Source organism: Trichosurus vulpecula, chromosome 6 (genome assembly GCF_011100635.1).
Source record: "Trichosurus vulpecula isolate mTriVul1 chromosome 6, mTriVul1.pri, whole genome shotgun sequence".
Classification (NCBI taxonomy): Eukaryota; Metazoa; Chordata; class Mammalia; order Diprotodontia; family Phalangeridae; genus Trichosurus; species Trichosurus vulpecula.
The window spans coordinates 31,039,128-31,058,756 of NC_050578.1; the positions used below are offsets into that span (position 1 = coordinate 31,039,128).

Sequence of the window (19,629 nt, forward strand, 5' to 3'; positions counted from 1 at the left end):
TTTTCTTACTTTTGTTTATCCTGTACATAACTTGTTTATATAGCCTTGGGATTCTTTGTATTCCCAGTGCTGAGCACACTGAGCACACCTGAGACATGGTACATGCTAAAAAAAGATGCTTATTGACTGACTTTTTTATGAAACTATGGTTTGTAGTCTGATCTCAATCCTCCTGGTTAACTCAGAGCTCTTCCTTTAGAAATCAGATCCATGACTCAATTCAATGTGAAGTTTCCTCTTGACAATTTCAATCAACCTATCAACAAACATTTATTAAGTACCTACTATGATCCAAACAGTGTGCTAAGTGCTAGAGATACAAAAAAAGGGCAAAAGTCAGTCCTAGCCCTCAAGGAGTTTACAATATAATCGGAGAGACAACATGCAAACACATATATACAAGGCAAACTATATACAGGATAAAGAGTCAATAATTAATAAAGAGAAGTCACTAGCCCCTCTTAGGGTTCAAAGATAGTCTCTGATGCTGCCCAACAAAAAGACTAAAATGGACCTTAGAATAATGCCTGGCACAGGTAGGTTTTCAGTAAACACCTACTAACTTGTCTCAGAACACAGCAGCTCACAGTTGAAAACTACTGGACTGAAAGTCACTGGTCAGCTTTGGCAGTGAAGCAATGCAAAACAGTCCCTTGCAATTGTCTTTCTACTTAACCTAGTATTTACAGAATTTATTTCCTCTGTAGTACCCAAGCCCTGAATTAACATTTAGAACACTTCATAAAATACGATACAAATTCTAGCTGTTATTATTATTAGCTATTATCTTCCTGATACAAAATTAGTTGTAAGGACTTAGAAAGTAAGGCATGTTTTATTAAATCACTGGCTTTTGGGAATAGAACCCCTCTAAGTACATGTCAATCAGTGAGCAAATGTCAAAGGGTGAGGGAGACCCAGAATATAACAGGGGATTGTGTATGATTGAGTCAACCCTGTTCCCTCTGATATATGACATCTTAGCTTGACAATTCAACTAATATTCAATTCAATACAACTCAGTAAACATTTAAGTGTCTAAGTACAAGGTACTGCACATTTTAATGAAAAGTTCATAAATTTAAAATTTACTGACACGCAGAATATCAAATAAAGTTTCTCTTTCAGTTCAGAGTGTTAATGACATTCCACATCCACCTGAGGTTAGGAAGGGCTTTGTCACACTTAAGGCTTTAGGAGAGTTATACATAAGGCGGGGGATAGCATTGTGAATAGTATTAATTTCAAATATGAATGAAGAGTGTGGCAGGGTGAAGGAGTGAATATACAGAAGAATGTATAGTAAGTAGTACCTGGGAGAAAAGGAAAAGTTGGCTTACTTCCTTTCAGGTGTAGAGATACCACAAGATGGCAGTGTAGAGATGTAGGGTTTCACAGTCCTTTCTTAAAATGTCCCATGAAAGGCCTACCACCATGGTTCTGCTGTACACCTGCATAAAGCTATCCAGTAATGAACTTCAGTGTTGAAAGACTAGCCCTAACACAGAGTTGCTTTAAGGCAGGTCAAGGAAAATGGTTCTTTCCGGTTCTTTGGACTTGTGCTCATGCTGACCTGGGGGATTGGGATTCAACCAATCCTCGGAGAATCAGAGCTAGCTTTTCCTTAAGAACTGAAGTGTATTCTCTAGTTTTACTCTGTCTATTCCTGAAATAGGCCTGATAAGGAAGGATAAGGGATAGGTGAGCATCCACCTTTGCTACTTCGGGGAGACCACTGTGAGATTCTAAAATTGTATGCCAGGGCGGAGGGTTGTGGCAAAAGCCTGGTTAGATGTGATACAATTCAAGAATTGGTTGAGTAGAATTCAGTGAAAAGCCAGGGAGTAGTAATTTTAGAATATACTAGAGATAAGGACTAGTTAATTAGGGGATGAATTAGGAAGGGATACTGATGAAAGTCCCACTACAGTGACGTCCAAGATGATTTACCTGTAACTCTGTTGAATAGTTCAATGGACCAAACCAAAACTGGTCTAATATACATACATACATACATATACATGTGTATATGTGTGTATGTGTATATATACACACATATATACATTTATATACATATATACATACACACACACACACACACACACACACACACACACAGCCCACCGGGGATACTGTCTTCTTTGGGACAACCAAAATAAGTCAGATCTCTGATCCACATGACATGCCTTCAAATGTGTGCCCTGCTCCAACCCAAGTTTTCTTTTCTCCAAGCTAAATATCCCCAGTTTGCTTCAACTTATCATTTTGGGACTTGATTTCAAGTCCAGTTGCCTTTTTGTTTGTACTTCCTAAAATGTGTTGTCCAGAATTGAAGATGACACTCCAAATGCCATCTGATCAGGAAAAAGGAGATAGATATGGAGGAGGAAGGAAACTTGGAGAGTGTCATTTTATGGACAAGAGCTAATTAGATGACTTGCCCAATGTCAAACAGGTACCAAGAGGCAATGTCTTCATTTGCACCCTGGCCTTCTGACTACAAATCCTCTTCATATTCTGTCATGCTGCCATGTCCCTCATTCTGGATACATGGCTTCATATTTAGGCATCAACATAAAGTTAGCTTTTCCCCTGTCCAAAATAAGAATGCTCATACTTCTTGCCTCTGTTTCCAGAGTATCATCTGTAAAATGAGAGAGTATGAGGTGACCTCCAATGTCCCTTCCAGCTCCTTATCATTGAACAATATGGTGCCCATACTGGACATCTTGGGAACGGTGGACAATCAGGATCTAAGATAAGATGGACTAGGAAGGAAAAGACTCCTTAAATAAGGGTGGATTTTGATAAAAATGAGTTTAAGTACTTGCTGAGTTTCCTAACATACCACAGAAGGTAAGATGACTCACTGTTCCCAGCAACATTTCCTGTTAGCCTGACCCTACAGACATTTCTAAAAAAGTCCTTACAGAGTACTTTGAGTGGACTGGCCAGTTTGACACTAGTCTTGCCCAGTTTTCTCCGGACTACCATCTCCTCCCATTGCTCCTTTCACCAATAGACTATATCCATCTTCACATAGATTCTCTGGATATAAATGGTGTTGAACACTTAGCAGCAAAGGAAAAGAAAGGGTGGAGAACACTGAGGTTGTTTCAGGTACCCTGTTCTTTGTTTACTAGCCCCATCCAGGTTTTTATTATTTTTCTTTCTTTTCTTTATTTTTTGGTGGCAATCAGGGTGAAGTGACATGGTCACACAACTAGTAGGTGTCTGAGGCTGCATTTGAACTCAGGTCCTCCTGACTCCAGGGCCAATGCTCTATCGACTGTGCCGCCTCGCTGCTCAAATTTTTAAAGAACATTTTAAAGAATAATATAGAAGAATTACAATATAGAATAATAGAGAAGAATTATATTTCAAAGAATAATAATGTGTTTTCTTCTTCCGGCCTAATAAGCCCCATTAAGTAAATACAGTTCCCAAAGAGCATACCTTCTGAAGAAATGCACCCAGATCAAAATGGTGTATGGTTCTGTCCTACTGTGGCTCTGGAAAAGAGATATGTCATCATGAGTGATGTGAGTGTGTTGAAATTTGGAGTTGTAAAACAATCAAATTTGACTGGATAACATGAACTGGTTAAATGGAGTGAATTATGTTGCTTTATCTCATCTGCATTTTCCTGTATAAAGTTTGATATGCAATCCTTAGAAAAATAAACTTGGAAAAAATATTATGTGAGAAAATGTTTATCATTGTTTTGTTTTGTCATATCCTAGAATTACTCACCATGATCGGGATATTAAAGTAATGAGTACATGGAATTATCATAGCTGGGCTAACTTTGGTCAAAATAATGATTTATACTGTGGGTCTGGCAACCTATCCTTCTTTATGATTCCCTGGTTTCATCTTCTCTTCCCTTCTTGCCACTTAATTTAAAGAGAACTGCCTATTACAAAATTTGGTAGCAGTTTTCGGTATAGCCCTAACTGCAGTGTAAAACCTTTCAAGACTGTCCACTTAATTTCTTCCCCCCCACCCCCATTTCTCTCCAAATCTTTGTGACCTGCATACAGGAAACGAGGTGGGAAGAATGGGACGGAAGCTCTAATATGCACAGGACAAAATCCAGATTGCTAGGTAGACATTCAACACACTTTATAATCTTAGGTCTAAGACATAATCAATCAATCTATCAATAATCTAAGCACGTCTTTCTTTCCTCTCTTTTTGAAATCTACAAATCTTCCACTCTAACCAGCTTAGTATGTAGATAGATAGAAAGGTATAGAGATATATTTTGATATATGAATATACATAAATAGCTCTTTCTATATAGATATATCTCCATCCTACTGGTCAACTTCTCTTCTGATGACTTCTTTTCTAAATCTAGTTCCATCTGTTCTGCAAATGACCTTATGCCTTTCTTCCCCTTCTCTACTGTGACCTCAAATTTTTCTTAACAGCTAGGTAGCATTTGTATAATTCTTTAAGGTTTGTAAAACAATTAATAGACATGCACACATAAAAATATAATGCATACATAACATATGGATACATATATAATTATCCCATTAAATATATATTAATTATATGTAGGAATATACATACATGTAAAATATATAATATTCTACATTATATATGTGTGTGTATATACATATATATGTGTGTGTGTGTGTATATATATATATATATATACACACACACACACACACACACACACATACATATACATATATATATACACACCTCCATATCCATTTTGGTTCTCACAACAATCCTAAGAGGCAGGCGCTATTATTCCCATTTACACATGAGGAAATTCAGGCTGAGAGATGTTAAGTCACCCACTCAGGGTCACACAGGTTCCTGGTTCCAAGTCCAGCTCTCTAGTCACATCTCCATTTAGTCTCTTTTGACTTTTGCCCCTCTAACTAAAGCCCATCCCTTCAGTCTGTTCTCTGCATCGACAAAGTATCAATTAATTACCCTAATTACTTGTTGTCCTTAATGTGCTAACTGGAAAAGTCTAGAGGGCCTTCCTTCCATGGTGGATATCTTAGCAATAACCTTTTAGAGACAATGTTCTCATTTTACTTCTCCAACTATGGCTATTGGCTCACATTATAGCCCAGGTTTGAAGGAAGCCATGCTAAGGGGGCAGGCTTGTGACAGCTATTTGGGGGCAAGCAAGGCCTTTCGATGGTGACCTTCATATCCCAGGACTCTGTCAATACCATCAACTGGCCTTGGTTGTATTTAATAAGAAGCAATGCATAAGGAAAGTTCTATCATCCCTTTAAGTGCAATTAATTCACTTTTTAGGAGTTGCAAAAAAATTTTTTAAAAATAAAATCTTTGCATGAAATTAATTACAGCAAACAATATTTTTGCATCTTTCTGGCCAGACTACTATTTACACATCTTTGGATGCACAGGTCATTTTAAAAAATAGGACTACTCTACTTTCCCCAACTTTCCCCCTCCTTCCCCATCCAAAAAATCCCCTACAATCTAAAACACCAACAAAATATCCTCATGCTATTTGTATGGTCTGTTTACAAACATATCTAATAATACTATTATCTGATCTTGATGACATTTGGGGTTTTCTTAGCACAGATAGTGGAGTGGTTTGCCATTTCCTTCTCCAGCTCATTTTACAGATGAAGAAACTGAGTCAAACAGGGTAAAGTGACTTGCTCAGGGTCACATAGCTAGTAAGCGTCTGAGGCCAGATTTGAACTCAGAAAGATGAGTCTTCCTGAATCTAGGCCCAGCACTTTATCCACTGCGCTACCCAGCTGCCCCAACATTGAAATACAGAAGCTTCCAACTCCTGCATTCTGGTGTGGAGATTTTTGCTAACAAGTATACTGAAGGTGGTGGGGTGGTAGTGGGGCTATCCTTATCGGAAAAGTCACCAAAAACAGATGCAATACATACACATAACTAAAAAATATGCATGACAACACCTCTGTAAGTAGTCCATAGTAATAGTGGGACAGGGACAGAGAAATGCTGTTTGTTGTGTGTTGTTTAGAATGGTTTAGAATAGTACTTGGCTTCCCAACCTAAGCTGTAGTAGTTACCAGGTGATGGGCAAAGAAACCTGATCATAATGAAATGCAGGAGAAGGTGTGTGGGTGTGAGAGTCTAAAGATAAAGTGCCAGGAGAACCTTAGGAGAGAGATTACAATAATGTACCCAAATCATGGCAACAGGTTTCCATTTCTATATTGATCACAGTCTGTAAAAGATGAGATGAATAAACTTGTTTCTTCATATGAAGTCAACTTCCATTATGTCTCTAAGATGGGGACAGCAGCCTGACCCTGGCTATCTTGTCCAACTCAGGCAACTAGGTCCCAGAATCACAGGTCTCTTTCTATTGTGCGCTCAAGACTCACTTCACCACTAAGACAACACTAAGGCAATTTTCTTCCACACTCCCTTGGCTTTGTTAACCGATCCTGGCCTCCCTCCCCTTGCTGAGTGTGCGCCCCAGTTTCTTTTCCAGACAGCTTATTCCAGTGCTGCCTCCCTTCCTGAATGTCCCCTTTCATTCCCTTGTATGAATCCCTATTGATGGAAGGGAATAGATGAGTTTTATTGTCTGCCTTTAAAAAAAAAAGAGAGAGAGAGAGCTCATCTGTTTACTCAGCTGATCAACAGTGAACGGGGTGTAGAATCATAGAACCTTCTCACTGTAAGGAACTTGAGACCCAAGAACCTGAGAACAGCCTAAAGAGGCAGCCACTTTACAACATACCCAACAAATAGTCTTACAGACTTTGTTTCACCTCTAGTGATGGGGATTCCATTATGGAATGGGCAGTGGTGGCGGAGAAGACAGAGTTCCAAACTGATCTCAGACACATCTTAGCAGGGCAACCCTAGGCAAGTTACTTTGCTGTTCCCCCTCAATTGCCTCAACTGCCAGATGGGAATAATACCAGCACGTACCCCTCAGAGTTGCTATGACAAAGAAGATAATATTTGTAAAGTGCTTAGCAAATGCCTGGCACACAGTAGGTGCTTCATAAATGCCTACTCCATCCATCTACCTTCTCCCTCATTCCTATTTTTGGTAGCTAGTTATTAGGATTTCTTTTTCCTTTTTTTAAATCAAGATGAAATCTACCTCCTCTGTAACTTCCTCCCTTCGTTCCTACTTTGCCTTTTGGGCAAAACAGAACTAATCTAATCCCTATTTCCTATGTCAGCCCTTCATAACTTAAAGTGGTTATATTTTCCCTAAATCTCTGAGCTAAACATCCTTGATTCCTTCAACTATTAGTTTCCTGACAATCTCTTGATGGTGTTGCTTTAGTTACCTCCCCATCCTGGTCCCCTTCCTCTGGATACTTTCCAACTTGTCAATATTTACTAGACTTTTAGAATTTCATCACAGGAAAACTTGGCTTATTATTTCTCATGGGACCATGTTTAACTTACAAAGTTTGCCTTTATTTTCTTTCTACAATAGGGAGTTGAGTGTGGATAATAAAAACAACTGGTTTCTGGTTAGTCTTGAAAATTTAATTCATTTTTGAGATTATTACCTTCACTTACTAAGGAATAGTAATAAAGGAAATTAGAACATAGTTCTAATATTGCTCACTTCACCCAGCCATTTGTCAAGTTCTTTAAAAGCTCTGGCAATGCTTTCACCATGTTTTACAGAGGAAAACACAAAGAGGCTAAATTTCTAGGACAACTTGACTTGATGTTTTCATTCAAGACGTCCACTCATTTTAAATTTCAGCTTTAGGGCTCAGAGTCAATCTATAGCAGGGGTTCTTGATCTGGGATCTATGGATGGATTAGAGATCTATGAGCTTAGGTGGTGGAAAAATGCATCTTTATCTTCAATAACTTATTGCCAAAATTTAGCATTTTCTTCTATTATGATGGTTTTTTTTAATTGGCTTCACCAGACTGTGAAAAGAGTCCATGACAAAAAGAAAAGGTTAAGAACCTCATCTTAAAGGGACCAAGCAGTGGTCATATACAAAAACTCACTAGAAAGAGCGAGGTATACAGTGGCCATGGGAGTCTCCTAAGCCCTGCAATCAAACCTAGACTCTCCTATGATCTCGTGTTTCACACACTTTATTTCCCTGGGCCTCAGTTTCCCCATAGGTAAAACAGATTTGAGTAAAATACTGCTAATCTCCCTTCTAGCACTAATATTCTGTGATGCTGTGGTCTCCCCCATAAGATTCAAGATCCACTGGGTTGGGAGAAGAATAAGAAAGGCAGATGAAAAGAAACTGCTGGGAAAGCATGGAATAAGAGTCCTCTTCAGCCAATGACCAGCAGGAGCCTCTCCTTTACTTGCAACCTATCATTTCCCTGGCAAGGTCAAAGCAAATTCTGCTTAGAGGATCCTTGATGGCAGGGCAGGTGTTTTCTCAAAGCAGGGAGAAAAAACATATGTATGCATGTGTGTATGTATGTGTATTAATATATGTATTTGTCAAGAAAATATCTATCCATCTATCAATCTATCAATCATCTATCATCCCTTTTCCCCTCTTTAATTCCCTTTCCAAAAATGGGAATGAAAGGAAGGATGTATCAAGTAACAGAGATGGGCTTGGACATTCGAAGAAATATGAAAGTCCCATAATACAGTAAATATGGTAGTGAAAGGAATGGGGCCAGTGCACCCATTTTGAGTTTGCAAGCAAGGAAAAGTAGAGTTAAAATTTAAGTGGTCTCCTAAAGAAGCAAGTTAGTAACAAATCTGTCCAATGTCCAAACTATTAGTCCTCATTCACTTGTAAGAAGAAACAATATCTTTTTCAAAAAGGCATTGAGTGTTCCTTTCTGAAAACATGAATCTCCCACTCATGACAAGAGTTTGATTAATCAGAATCTGTGACAAGCCCTGGACACTATTCACAGTGTGGAAGGGTCCTCAGCCATTTCAGTGAAGTAGCTCTATGTGACAATCTGGGATTTCAACACTGGTATTTTAAAAGCCATAAAGTTAGGAGGTCACAGAGACTGGACAGTGTTGTTCTTGACCAGTCATGGACTTTCGCAACATGATTTGCCTAAATCTACTGATAAGAATGTCCATCTGTTTATGTGCTGCTGTTCAGAGACACAAATACTTGTGGCCTTGGACGATGACATTTTGATTTAAAGCAATTTAATTTTTTGGCATGTAAATAATCGTTCTTTTAACCTACAAGGGTCACTTGAATATTTTCTGAGAAACTGGCTGCTCTAAGCTGCTTCTTGGAACTCCATGTGTCTCATTTTTGCCATAACAGATGAGAGGCTTGTCACCCAAAAGAAGTTTAGTAAAGTTCACTAATCCCTGTCAGGAGAAATGAAGTGATAAGATTCAAAAAGCAAATTCCATCATTTTCCTCTTTCCACAACAGAAAAGGAAATCCATGCTGGGTGGTTTTGCAACTGGGTAAGTTTATAGATATTTTTAAGTTTTCTGCTTTGCCAAGTATTTGATGCAAAACTATTTTCTTTCTATTTGATGCCAAAAAAAAACACCCCCCCTTTAAATATTTTTTCCCATATCTGGCCACATGACAGGGTTTCTAATTTTCCAAGAATAAACAAATCATTCAGGGTTTACAAAAATGCCACTAAGACTATCTGAATCAACCATATCTTTATATAGTAAAAACATCCTAAGCATCCTCCTGGTAGATTAGAGAAAGGGCCCCTATTTGACGTAAATTTGTTAAATGAATTTTCCTGCATACCTGATCTTGCATGTTTTTTTGAGAGTCTCAGTGAAAGCATTAGTCTTGATCTCCATTCCTTCTCTCTTCCCCCACCCCACTTTGTTTATTAGAAAGCATCAACTCAGAATTAATTTCTATCTTTGACCATATAATACCTCAGATACAATGCTTATGCCAGGGAACCCTGTGAGTGCTATGTCCTTATTTGCATATTCAGCTGGAGTTCCAAGAGAATCAGCTGTCAAGACATCAGGAACTCTAGCATTAAAAAGTGTGAACTTGCAAATTAGCTGTCAAGTTTAATAGAAAGTGAATAATGAGGCAGAAAGTGGACTGCTGCCATTGCAGTACCTGTGTGAAGATCAATGAATTATTTTAGAGCACGTGTATGTAATTCATCTTCATAGGCAAAACCTGATTCCACTTCAAAAAAGGAAAGAAATCACATAATTCTGTGAAGAAAGGAAGGCAATAAGGCTTTATTAAGAGCCTATTATGTGTTGAAAACTTTGAAAATATTATCTAATTTGATCTTCACACAGGTACTATTATTATCCCCGTTTTATATTAGAGGAAACTGAGGCAGACAGGTTATGTGACTTGCCCAGGGTCACACAGCTAGTAAGTGTCTAAGGACAAATCTGAACTCAAGGCTTCCTGCCTCCAGGTCCATGTCTATCAGCTAGCTGCCTCTGTGAGAGGCAGATGTTTGTATACTGCTTTACAGTTGCCCCCAAATCCTTTATCTATGTACCTATTCCACATTACTCCCCTTCACGCAATCTCTCTTCCAGTCACATTCTGCCTATTTGCTATCATTTGAATTTAGCATCCCTTCTCTCATTTCTGTGCCTTGGCAAATGCATCCATATACCTGAAACACATTCCACCCTCACCTCTGCCTCTGAGCTTCCTCCAAATCTCAGCTCAGACGCCTGCTCCTTTGGGAAGCCTTTCTGGATCCTCATGGTCATTAGTGTGTTATCCATGCTTAGATTATCATACATTGACTCCTCTCTGTACATGTTGTATCCCCTCCCATCCAAGCAGAATGTTAGCTCCTTAAGGGATGGGGCTGATTTTCATTTTGCCTTCATATCTCCAGCACCTAGCAGAAGCTTAATAAATACTTTTGAATTGAATGATATCATTCCTCCAATTAGATTAACAACTTCTCCCCCTCCTCCTCCTCCTTTCTTCCTATTCCTCCTTCTCCTTCTTCTTTTCCTTCTCCTCCTCCCTCTTGTCCTTCTCCAGCACTGTGTTGCAAAGTATTGTGAAAAGAGTGCTAGTCTTAGAATCAAGAGATTTGGGCTCAAATCCCAGCTGTCTGTGTCACTATGGGCATGACCTTCCTCAGTTTCCAAATCTGCCAAATAAGGACAACTACAGTTACATTACCTCCTTCATGGCACTATTGTAGATGAAAGTATTTTCTAAACCTAAAAGTGCTTTTAAACAGGCATAGTGGCCTATTGGATAGAGAGTTGGTGTCTGAACCAGGAAGACTTGACTATTTATGTTCAGGGCCCACTTCTGACACAGCATGACTGTAGGACCCTGGGAAAGCATTTATTATGCACCTACTATGTGCCAAGCACTTTACAAATATTATTTACAAATCATTTGATTTGGGGACAACCCCTAAAGCGCTGCAAGCTCTAGGAAGCTGTTGTTGTTGTCCTAGGAGATTCCTCATCCAGGAATTACCCCCACTGATTGAAGTCCAGGTTCAGTCTCTATGATTATCCTAAGGTGCTACACTGCATAAGCATGAATTGTTATATATCTTTCGCATTGCCCACACCCTGTCCCCATCACACCTAGGGCTATACTGGGTAAGTACTAAGCAGTAAATCCTAGCCAAGTGATGCAGTTATGCACCCAAGATATTCTGGATGCGTGGCAGTGACACGCCTTGCTGAATTCTAGCAGGCAACCTACCTCAGATGGTGCAGCACACCTACACAATGCTTGGAAATGGGAAGGGCAAACGGGCCAGCCTGGAGCGTACTCATCAAGAAGAGAATAATGACAGAAAAATCGAAGGTGTCCGGTCACATTCCAAATTGTTAGATCTGCTAAAGGAAGATGGTCATGGAGGGGAGACCACCCAGGAAAGAGGGAAAAGAGGGATGGGTCCTGGATCCAATCAACCAACAAGTATTTACTGAGCTGCTACCACATGCCAAATTCTGAGCTTCTGACACATGCTAGAAGAATGTGATGGCAATGTGTCCTAGAACATTGCTATCTCATAACCAAGGACACGTGGAGAAATGTGTACTTATAAAAGGAACACCACATCCATCCCTTCATGGAATAGTTCCCCATCACAGAGCACCACTTCCTTTTTTTTTCCAATGGACTTTAAAGACCACGTTGCTTTGTAACTTCATCTCTGTGACATCGATCGGTACTTTCTCCAGTTTCCAGAAGAAGGATCTGGTTTACACTCACCTACAAACTCAACCCTGATCTGAACCTGAAATCCTAAGCTCAAGAGCGTTATATTCTTCATTTTTTAACCAATGTAGATGATTTTTCATACATGCACCATATTTTGAAAATCATTTCAACGACCACCACCATTTTAATAAATCAGTCCTAATAGCACCCTAGTAAAGGAGGTCGGTATTTACAACCTACCTCTTACAAGAAACTTTGCCACCAATTAGCCATTTGACCTCACTAAAAGTGTGCCTGAGGCATCATGGGAGTGAGCCCACATTTCCTGAACATCCCCTTAATCTCTGATGACTGTTTTCAAGGCTGCCAGTCATTCTTCCAATTGCTGTTCAAGTCAGGCAGTTCTGTGACAGACCAGCTTCTGGGAGGAAGTACTCTTCTGTATACCATGAGGCTTTTGATCTGCCCTATGAGGACATATAGCATCATCCCTGATTCTAGAAGACTGTGCTCATGTTGATTTCCATCTACAAGTGTGGCTATGGCTAAACGATAACAGGACCAGTTAATTCGCTCCACTTTGTACGTATAACTTAGCATTGTTTGTGGCTGTTTCTTGGATTCATAGTCTAACAACCTTGCTAAGACAAAGACATTAACAGTCACAGCCATCTTGAAGTAGCAGGAGTAGCAGCAGTGGTAGTGGTGGTAGTAGTAGCAGGAGAAATAGCGGTGGTGGTGGTAGTAGTAGCAGCAACAGCAGCTGGCGTTTATATTACATTTTAAAGCTTGTAAAGCATTTTGCAAATAATAATATTTGCAAATTATTATTTCATTTGATCCTCACAACAATGCTGGGAAATGGGTGCCATTGTCACCTCCATTTTACAAATTAGAAAACTGAAGTAGGCTGAGATTTAAGTGACTGGTCCATGGTCACACAGCTTCTAACTATCTGAGGCTGGATTTGAATCCGGCTCTTGCTGACTCCAGGTCTGATACGCCATCTGCTGCACCACCTAGCTGCCTCGGTAAGAATTAGCAAGCTTTCTATCCCTGGGATTCTACCAGAAGAGACTGGATGAACACTGTTAGGAATATTGGCAGCTAGATGCCACTGCACCTGGAGTTAGAGAGACCTGACGGTGTGACCCTGGGCAAGACACTTAACTTCTGTTTGCCTCAATTTCCCCATCTATAAAATGGCTGTAATAATACCACATACTTTCCAGGGTTGTTGTGTGGATAAGATGAGATCATGTATGTAGGAGTGCCCTGCGAACCTTAAAGTGCTATATAAACACCACCTAATGATATTGTGGGGAAGGCTCTTCCGTGGACACGAGTGGCAGTGAGCTCCTTTCCAGCTCTGAGAATCCAGGTTCAATGAGAGCTCCTGAATTGTGACTGTCATTCTCTTGGCTGGCCAGACACCATTGTCTCCTAGTAATAGCAATGCACGATCTTTACACGTTGCTCGATGCTGTCCTCCAGGGTGCCCCACGAGGGTTATTTCTACCTACCCTACATGATCACCACGTGGAGTTCTTGCTATCTGTTCTCTGAACATGTGGCCAAGTGGAGTCCAAGGCTATGTCTTCTGAAACATTCCGTGAATGTGAACAAAGCTCTGAGCTTTCTTCTCAGGAACAAGCAAATATGTATATAATGTTAAGAATCCTAAGGCCATGGGGTTGATCTCTGCACAGATTAGCGAATGAAAATTCCATTCCATTCTGTTGGCAGACACTGCATCCAAACAGCTTTCGAATGAATGTTAATTGTTGCAGGGGGGATTGATGGCTCACCGCCATCATTAATATGAATAATAACAATAAAAAACAAATAAAAATGCCATTTATATAGTGCCTACTATGTGTCAGACACTTTCATTTTATTTACAAAAATCTCATTTGACACGGACAACTCTGGGAGGTAGAGGCTATCATTTTCCCCATTTTATAGTTGGAGAAACTGAGGCAGATTTTTTGTAAAGTAATTTGCACAAGGTCACACAGCCAGGAAGGGTCTGAGGCCATATTTAAACTCAGGTTTTCCTGACTACAGCCCCAGCTTTCCATTCACTGTACCACCTAGGTACCTTTCTGCCATTACTCTGCCCTACAGACTACCTCATCTCTGGGTACAAAAGACCACACGCTGACTGGTGCTGGCAAGTTACAACAGAACCCTCAGATCCTTTTGGTGGATTGGGCTGGGACTATGGGTCCCTAAGCAACTCCAGTTAAGTGTGATCAGTTACCTTTAACAGTAACAACTAATGAACATTTACTGAATATTTTCTTTTATCTTAGACTCTCTTTTCTAGGGGTGAAGAAACAAAAGTGAAAAATTTAAAAAATAACTTTTCCCTTTTGACTCTTTTGACTTGGGAAAAATTATTTCCAGTCATTTATTTCAAGGCACTCACTCCTACACGTGAACGCAGGGCATAATAAAGCTGTGTTTCCGAGATTATTATCTTTACTCCCTCTCTAAGGTGCCACCTCTTCTTTCCTGAAGATTTATCTTAACTGAGAACTCAGGAGACCAATCCTAGCTCTGACACTCACTAGGTGTGTGACCACGGATATGTCACAATTCTATGAGCCTCAGTTTCCTCATTTGGGAAAAGGGGGGAGGTAATCCTTCCACTATCTATTTACAGAACTTTGATAGCTTTGGAAAACACGGCCCATCTCCAGACACAGAGCCCATGGACTCAAGATACTGATCAAAACATCTTTTCTTTTCATTTTGGATACAGCTAATGCAGGAATTTGTTTTGCTTGACTATGTACATATATATATATATATATATATATATATACACACACACACATATATATATATGTGTGTATTTGTCATAGATTTTCTTTTTCTTACCTTCTCAATGGGTAAAGCAGGTGGGGAAGAGAATTCAGAAATAAAAATAAAATAAAAATGGATTAAAAAATAACTATTGTGTGTGTAAACTCCAAAGAGTACATTTATGTGACTTGTGATTGATGATTTACCCATGAAAGTCCCACTCTGATGCCTAATCTTGGCATGGTGGTGGTAACTCTAGGTTCCAAAGTAGGGCAGAGAGTTAGCAAAGTTCTATCACATTGAATAAGCCCATTCTATCTTATCCTGTCCTACTCTATTTTATCACTACCTGCCCCTTCTACTTCTATCTCTCCTACCCACACCTCCTAACATCAGAAGGACATTTGTTCCCAGAAGTGAAAATTTACTAAAACTTACCTCCTTCAACTTCAAGACTTTCATCTACTGTTTGCTAATCACCTGACAATAACTTTCTTTGAATTTAGTTAGGCTGGTCCTTCAACTTAATGAATTAGAAATTATGGCTTTGGTTTGGTTAATTAATAGTTCAGTTTATAGTTAATAGTTTGAAAGATCAAATTGCATTCATTGTATAAAAAATAAATTGGGGTCATTAATTGACTCCAGTACATTTCTTTTTAATCTATAAGGCAAAGAAAATAGAGGTAGTAAGATGAAAATGTTTATTTCAAAGTAAAATTATTATATTAATTTATAATTATATTTGAAGTACATTCATATAGATAGGAGAAGCAATAGTAAATTATCATAAAATTATTTTTAAGACATTATCAATTGATGTGCCAGGACCTTCTAACATAAGCAACAGCCTCTTTGTCCATAGTTCAAGGATCAATTAAAATTATATTGCATTTAAGCCTCTCCACAGTACTAATTCACTGTGCTAAGTGTCAGAAATTCAAAGACAAAAATGAAATTAGCCCTCCTCAAGAGGCTGATCACCACATAAATGATAAAGATTATAAATTTATGCAAATTTTTCCAAAACTCACAAAGATCATCCCCTGAGATACAGAGTAGCTGCCATGCCAATCGGATGAGGTAAGACCCTCACAGATAAAATCATGACTGTTTGAAGTATCAGTTCTATTGAAATAAGAAGATCTTGCATTTGTTGGTGTTCCTCCTTTTCCAAGAAGACCAATAACATCAGAGAGTGATGTCTTGACTTGCAAGTAAATTGGATTTAAGTGAGGTAGGGCTGTGCAAAATCATCAGCCCCACTCTCTCCTCCGGAGTCATCAGAGTCCAGTGACAAGACATAGGTCAAGATGACTGGAGATGACCCTAAATGCAGTCGGAGACCCTGGTCTTTTTAAAGTAGGTCCTTCCCAGTTCTCAGTTTGTCTCAGATAACGCCCATTCAGTAAATAAAGGTTAGGTAAGAACTGAGGCAAAAGATGACCTAGTTATATAGCAGTAAAGGATTACAAAACTGATATGAAAACACGTTGATCCTTGATCACTTTTCTTACTCCCCTGATAAACAAGAAACAATAAATTAGACTTAGATTAGATCTCATTTTGAGATCAATGTAGTTCTCTGTAGTCATCTGAAACTAGTGTTTCACTTATTTCATTCACTCATATTGTTTCACTCATTATTATCAAAAAGCCTCCACAGACATGTGCATTCCACAAGGAAAATAATATTTTTAATACATCGTGATACACAGATATTCAATAATTATCATCAATATAATTAATATAATATAATGTAATATAATAATAACAGCTACCACCTAATAGTACTATACTGATAGCACTTTACAAATGTTATCTCATTTGATCATCACCATAATCATTGGAGGTAGGTACTATTATTATCCCTATTTTAGAGATGATAAAACTGAGGCAGAGGGAGGTTATGACTTGTCTGGGGTATAAAGTTAGTAAGTGTCTGGGGAAGAATTTGAATTCAGGTCTTCCAGACTCCAGACCCAAAGTTCTATTCCTGATGCCACCTAGCTGTCTCCAGTTTACGGAATAATCATCACAACAAATGCTACAAGCTCGTCTCATCTCGTTTTATCTTCTTATTTGGTTGATGAGAAGATGGCTGTAAGTCTCATTATCTTTATACTGATTGTCAGGACTGGTAAGATCTGCTTCCCACTTCTCACCTCGCACAGGAGTAGCTGTAAAATCTGCCTTTTCTACCTGTTCTGTTGAGGTTTGCTAAGAATTATTCTGTCATCTCTTCTGAGTTGGAAAGAACCTAGCCTGCAAATTTCCAGCCCTTTTCCGACAGTCCTATCATTTGTGTTCACAGAGCTGATGAGTGTTCTGCTTAATTACGTTATCATCAAACTGTGTGAGTTGAGACTTGCATGCAGTTCAGACAATTCTTTCTGCCCTTCCCTTTCCTTCTCCCACTGGGAAAAAAAATACTTCTTGAGTGCAAAACTGGCATTCAGAATTTAGAGTCCTTTGTTCAAGCCTTTGGTCCTGATGAAAAAGACTCAGTATCAGAAGTAATACTGCTGTCTTCATCATCTTCAAACATTTACTGAGAGCTCACAGGTTGTACAGCACTTGTACAAACTGCCATGATGGATCATATTTTGGTATTTGTTTCATCACCCAAAAGGCTACCCCCAAGGAGTCTGACATCACCCCCCCCTTTTCTTTACGGTCGTTTTGAGCTCATAATGAAAATTCAAGAAGAGTTTCCAAAATGAGGGATTGAGGGGAAGGCAATTCACCTACTATACCTTTATCTATTGTTTGATATAATGCAACGTATATCCCCACACCAATAAAATTGCATCCTGATACTTCATTGTAATGTAGAGGTAATCCTGGGCTTGCAGGAGCTATGCTAGTGGAACATAAATTCTAACTTCTCCTACCAAACTAGGAAGGCTTTGAGTACATAAAAGAGACAAGCTATTCTTTAATAGCCAACCTAGGGATGTGCATTTTAAGTGCAGCTAGGTGGCAAAGTGGATATAGCACTGAACCTGGATTCAAGAAGCCATATCTTCCTGGGTTCAAATCTGGCCTCAGACACTTACTAAACTGTGTGACCCTGGGCAAGTCACTTCATCCTGTTTGCCTCAGTTTCCTCATCTGTCAAATGAGCAGGAAAAGGAAATGGCAAACCATTCCAGCATCTTTGCCAAGAAAACCCCAAAATGGGGTCATGAAGAGTCAGATATGACTGAAAAGACTGAACAACAAAATATCCTTAAGAACCAGCCTAGTTAAGTTCAAAAAAGCTCATCAGCAGATGGTTAGTCACCAGTTGATAATAATGTTAATAATAACTAACACTTATATAGAGCTTACTTTATGTCAGGCATGCTGATGAATTGTTTTGTCTACAGTAGCTCTAAGTCATTGACTCATTTAGATGAAATAATGAGTCTTTTAAAGCCTTGAAGATGAAATAGGTATTTAGAGTACTAGTGAGAAAATTTTTACTTCAGGCAGCAAATGATCTCCTTATGTTACAGGTATGGGTAAATACAGGAGGAACATGCATAGTAGGTGGTTTTCCTTTGATCATGGTGTCTGAATGATGGAGAAATAGTGGAAACACTCAATTTTTTTTTTCTCCCTTCAAATAGCATTAATATACTCATTGTGCACCTACTGTGTTCTGGACACTGCAGGGAATACAGACGAATACAATTTGGCCCCTGCCTTAAAGGGTCTATAAAGCTAGTTTGGAAGAAAGATATCAATTCCAGAAATGTTAGAGAATTTAGGCAACAGTCGGTATTGCCACATGAATGTTATGGATCCTAAACGGTTTAGGAGTTCTGATGGGGGAGAAATTAGTGAGTCCTGTCATTGGGCTTGACGTAGCAGGGAGAGGGTTTGGGCAGAGATGGAAGCTGTTGGCCAAACCAGCCGAGATTAGCTAGAAGGGAGGTTTGGAGTGGAAGAAAACTGGATTAGGAAACAGAAAGATTGTTTTCTAGTTCCACGTATTCTGGTATATGACTGTTAGCAAGTCATTCTATCTTCTTTGGGTTGTAACCTCCCCTTCTTTAAGTGAAGGGCTGAATTAAATGATACGTGCAATCTCTTCCAGGTCAGAAAATTCTATGGCTCATACTGAATTAGCACCAGGACTGTAGATCCAAGGAGCAGAGGATGAGGCAAGGCAGTGGTCAAACTAGCTGGACCCGTGTCAGAAGATGGCAGAGGTGAGGAGGAGTTGAGGTGTGGACTAATGTTTTGTCAAATGGTGAGTGGGCCAAGAATGAAGATCAAATGGGTAGCTCTGACTGCCTAGGGGTGGGATTTGAAGACTGAGGTTGGAGTGATAGGGTAATAGATATGTGTGATCCTTTATAGAAGGTGAGTGAACAAACTAGAACAAATTCCTCCTCCCAAACATGAGTCAGTTAGCATGATGGTGGGAAAAGGAGAGGGAGAAAAAGGAATTCACAGCAAAGGCAATGAGGAAAGAAACCCTTAAGATCTATATTCCCACCCCCATTGCAAGGTCTGGCCATGAGTATTAGCAGTTACTAAAGATGACTAACTTTCCCAGAGAACAGCCTCCAGGGGTGGGGAACCTGCAGCCTTGAGGCCACATATGGCCCTCTAGGTCCTCAAGTACAGCCCTTTGACTGAATCCAAACTTCACAAAACAAATCCCCTTTATAAAGGATTTGTTCTGTAAAACTTGGACTCAGCCAAAAGGCCTAGAAGGCCACAT

General features: G+C 39.3%; 1 protein-coding gene across 3 annotated transcripts in view; it reads right to left on the bottom strand.

Annotated features, from left to right (window-relative positions):
- SORBS2 (sorbin and SH3 domain containing 2) overlaps positions 1-19,629 on the bottom strand; it is a 288,776-nt gene that overhangs the window by 194,380 nt on the left and 74,767 nt on the right. For all 3 annotated transcript variants that reach the window (XM_036764812.1, XM_036764815.1, XM_036764816.1), the window contains exon 3: positions 3,457-3,512. The gene's annotated coding sequence lies outside the window, so the exon portion shown is untranslated. The remainder of the gene's footprint in view (positions 1-3,456; positions 3,513-19,629) is intronic.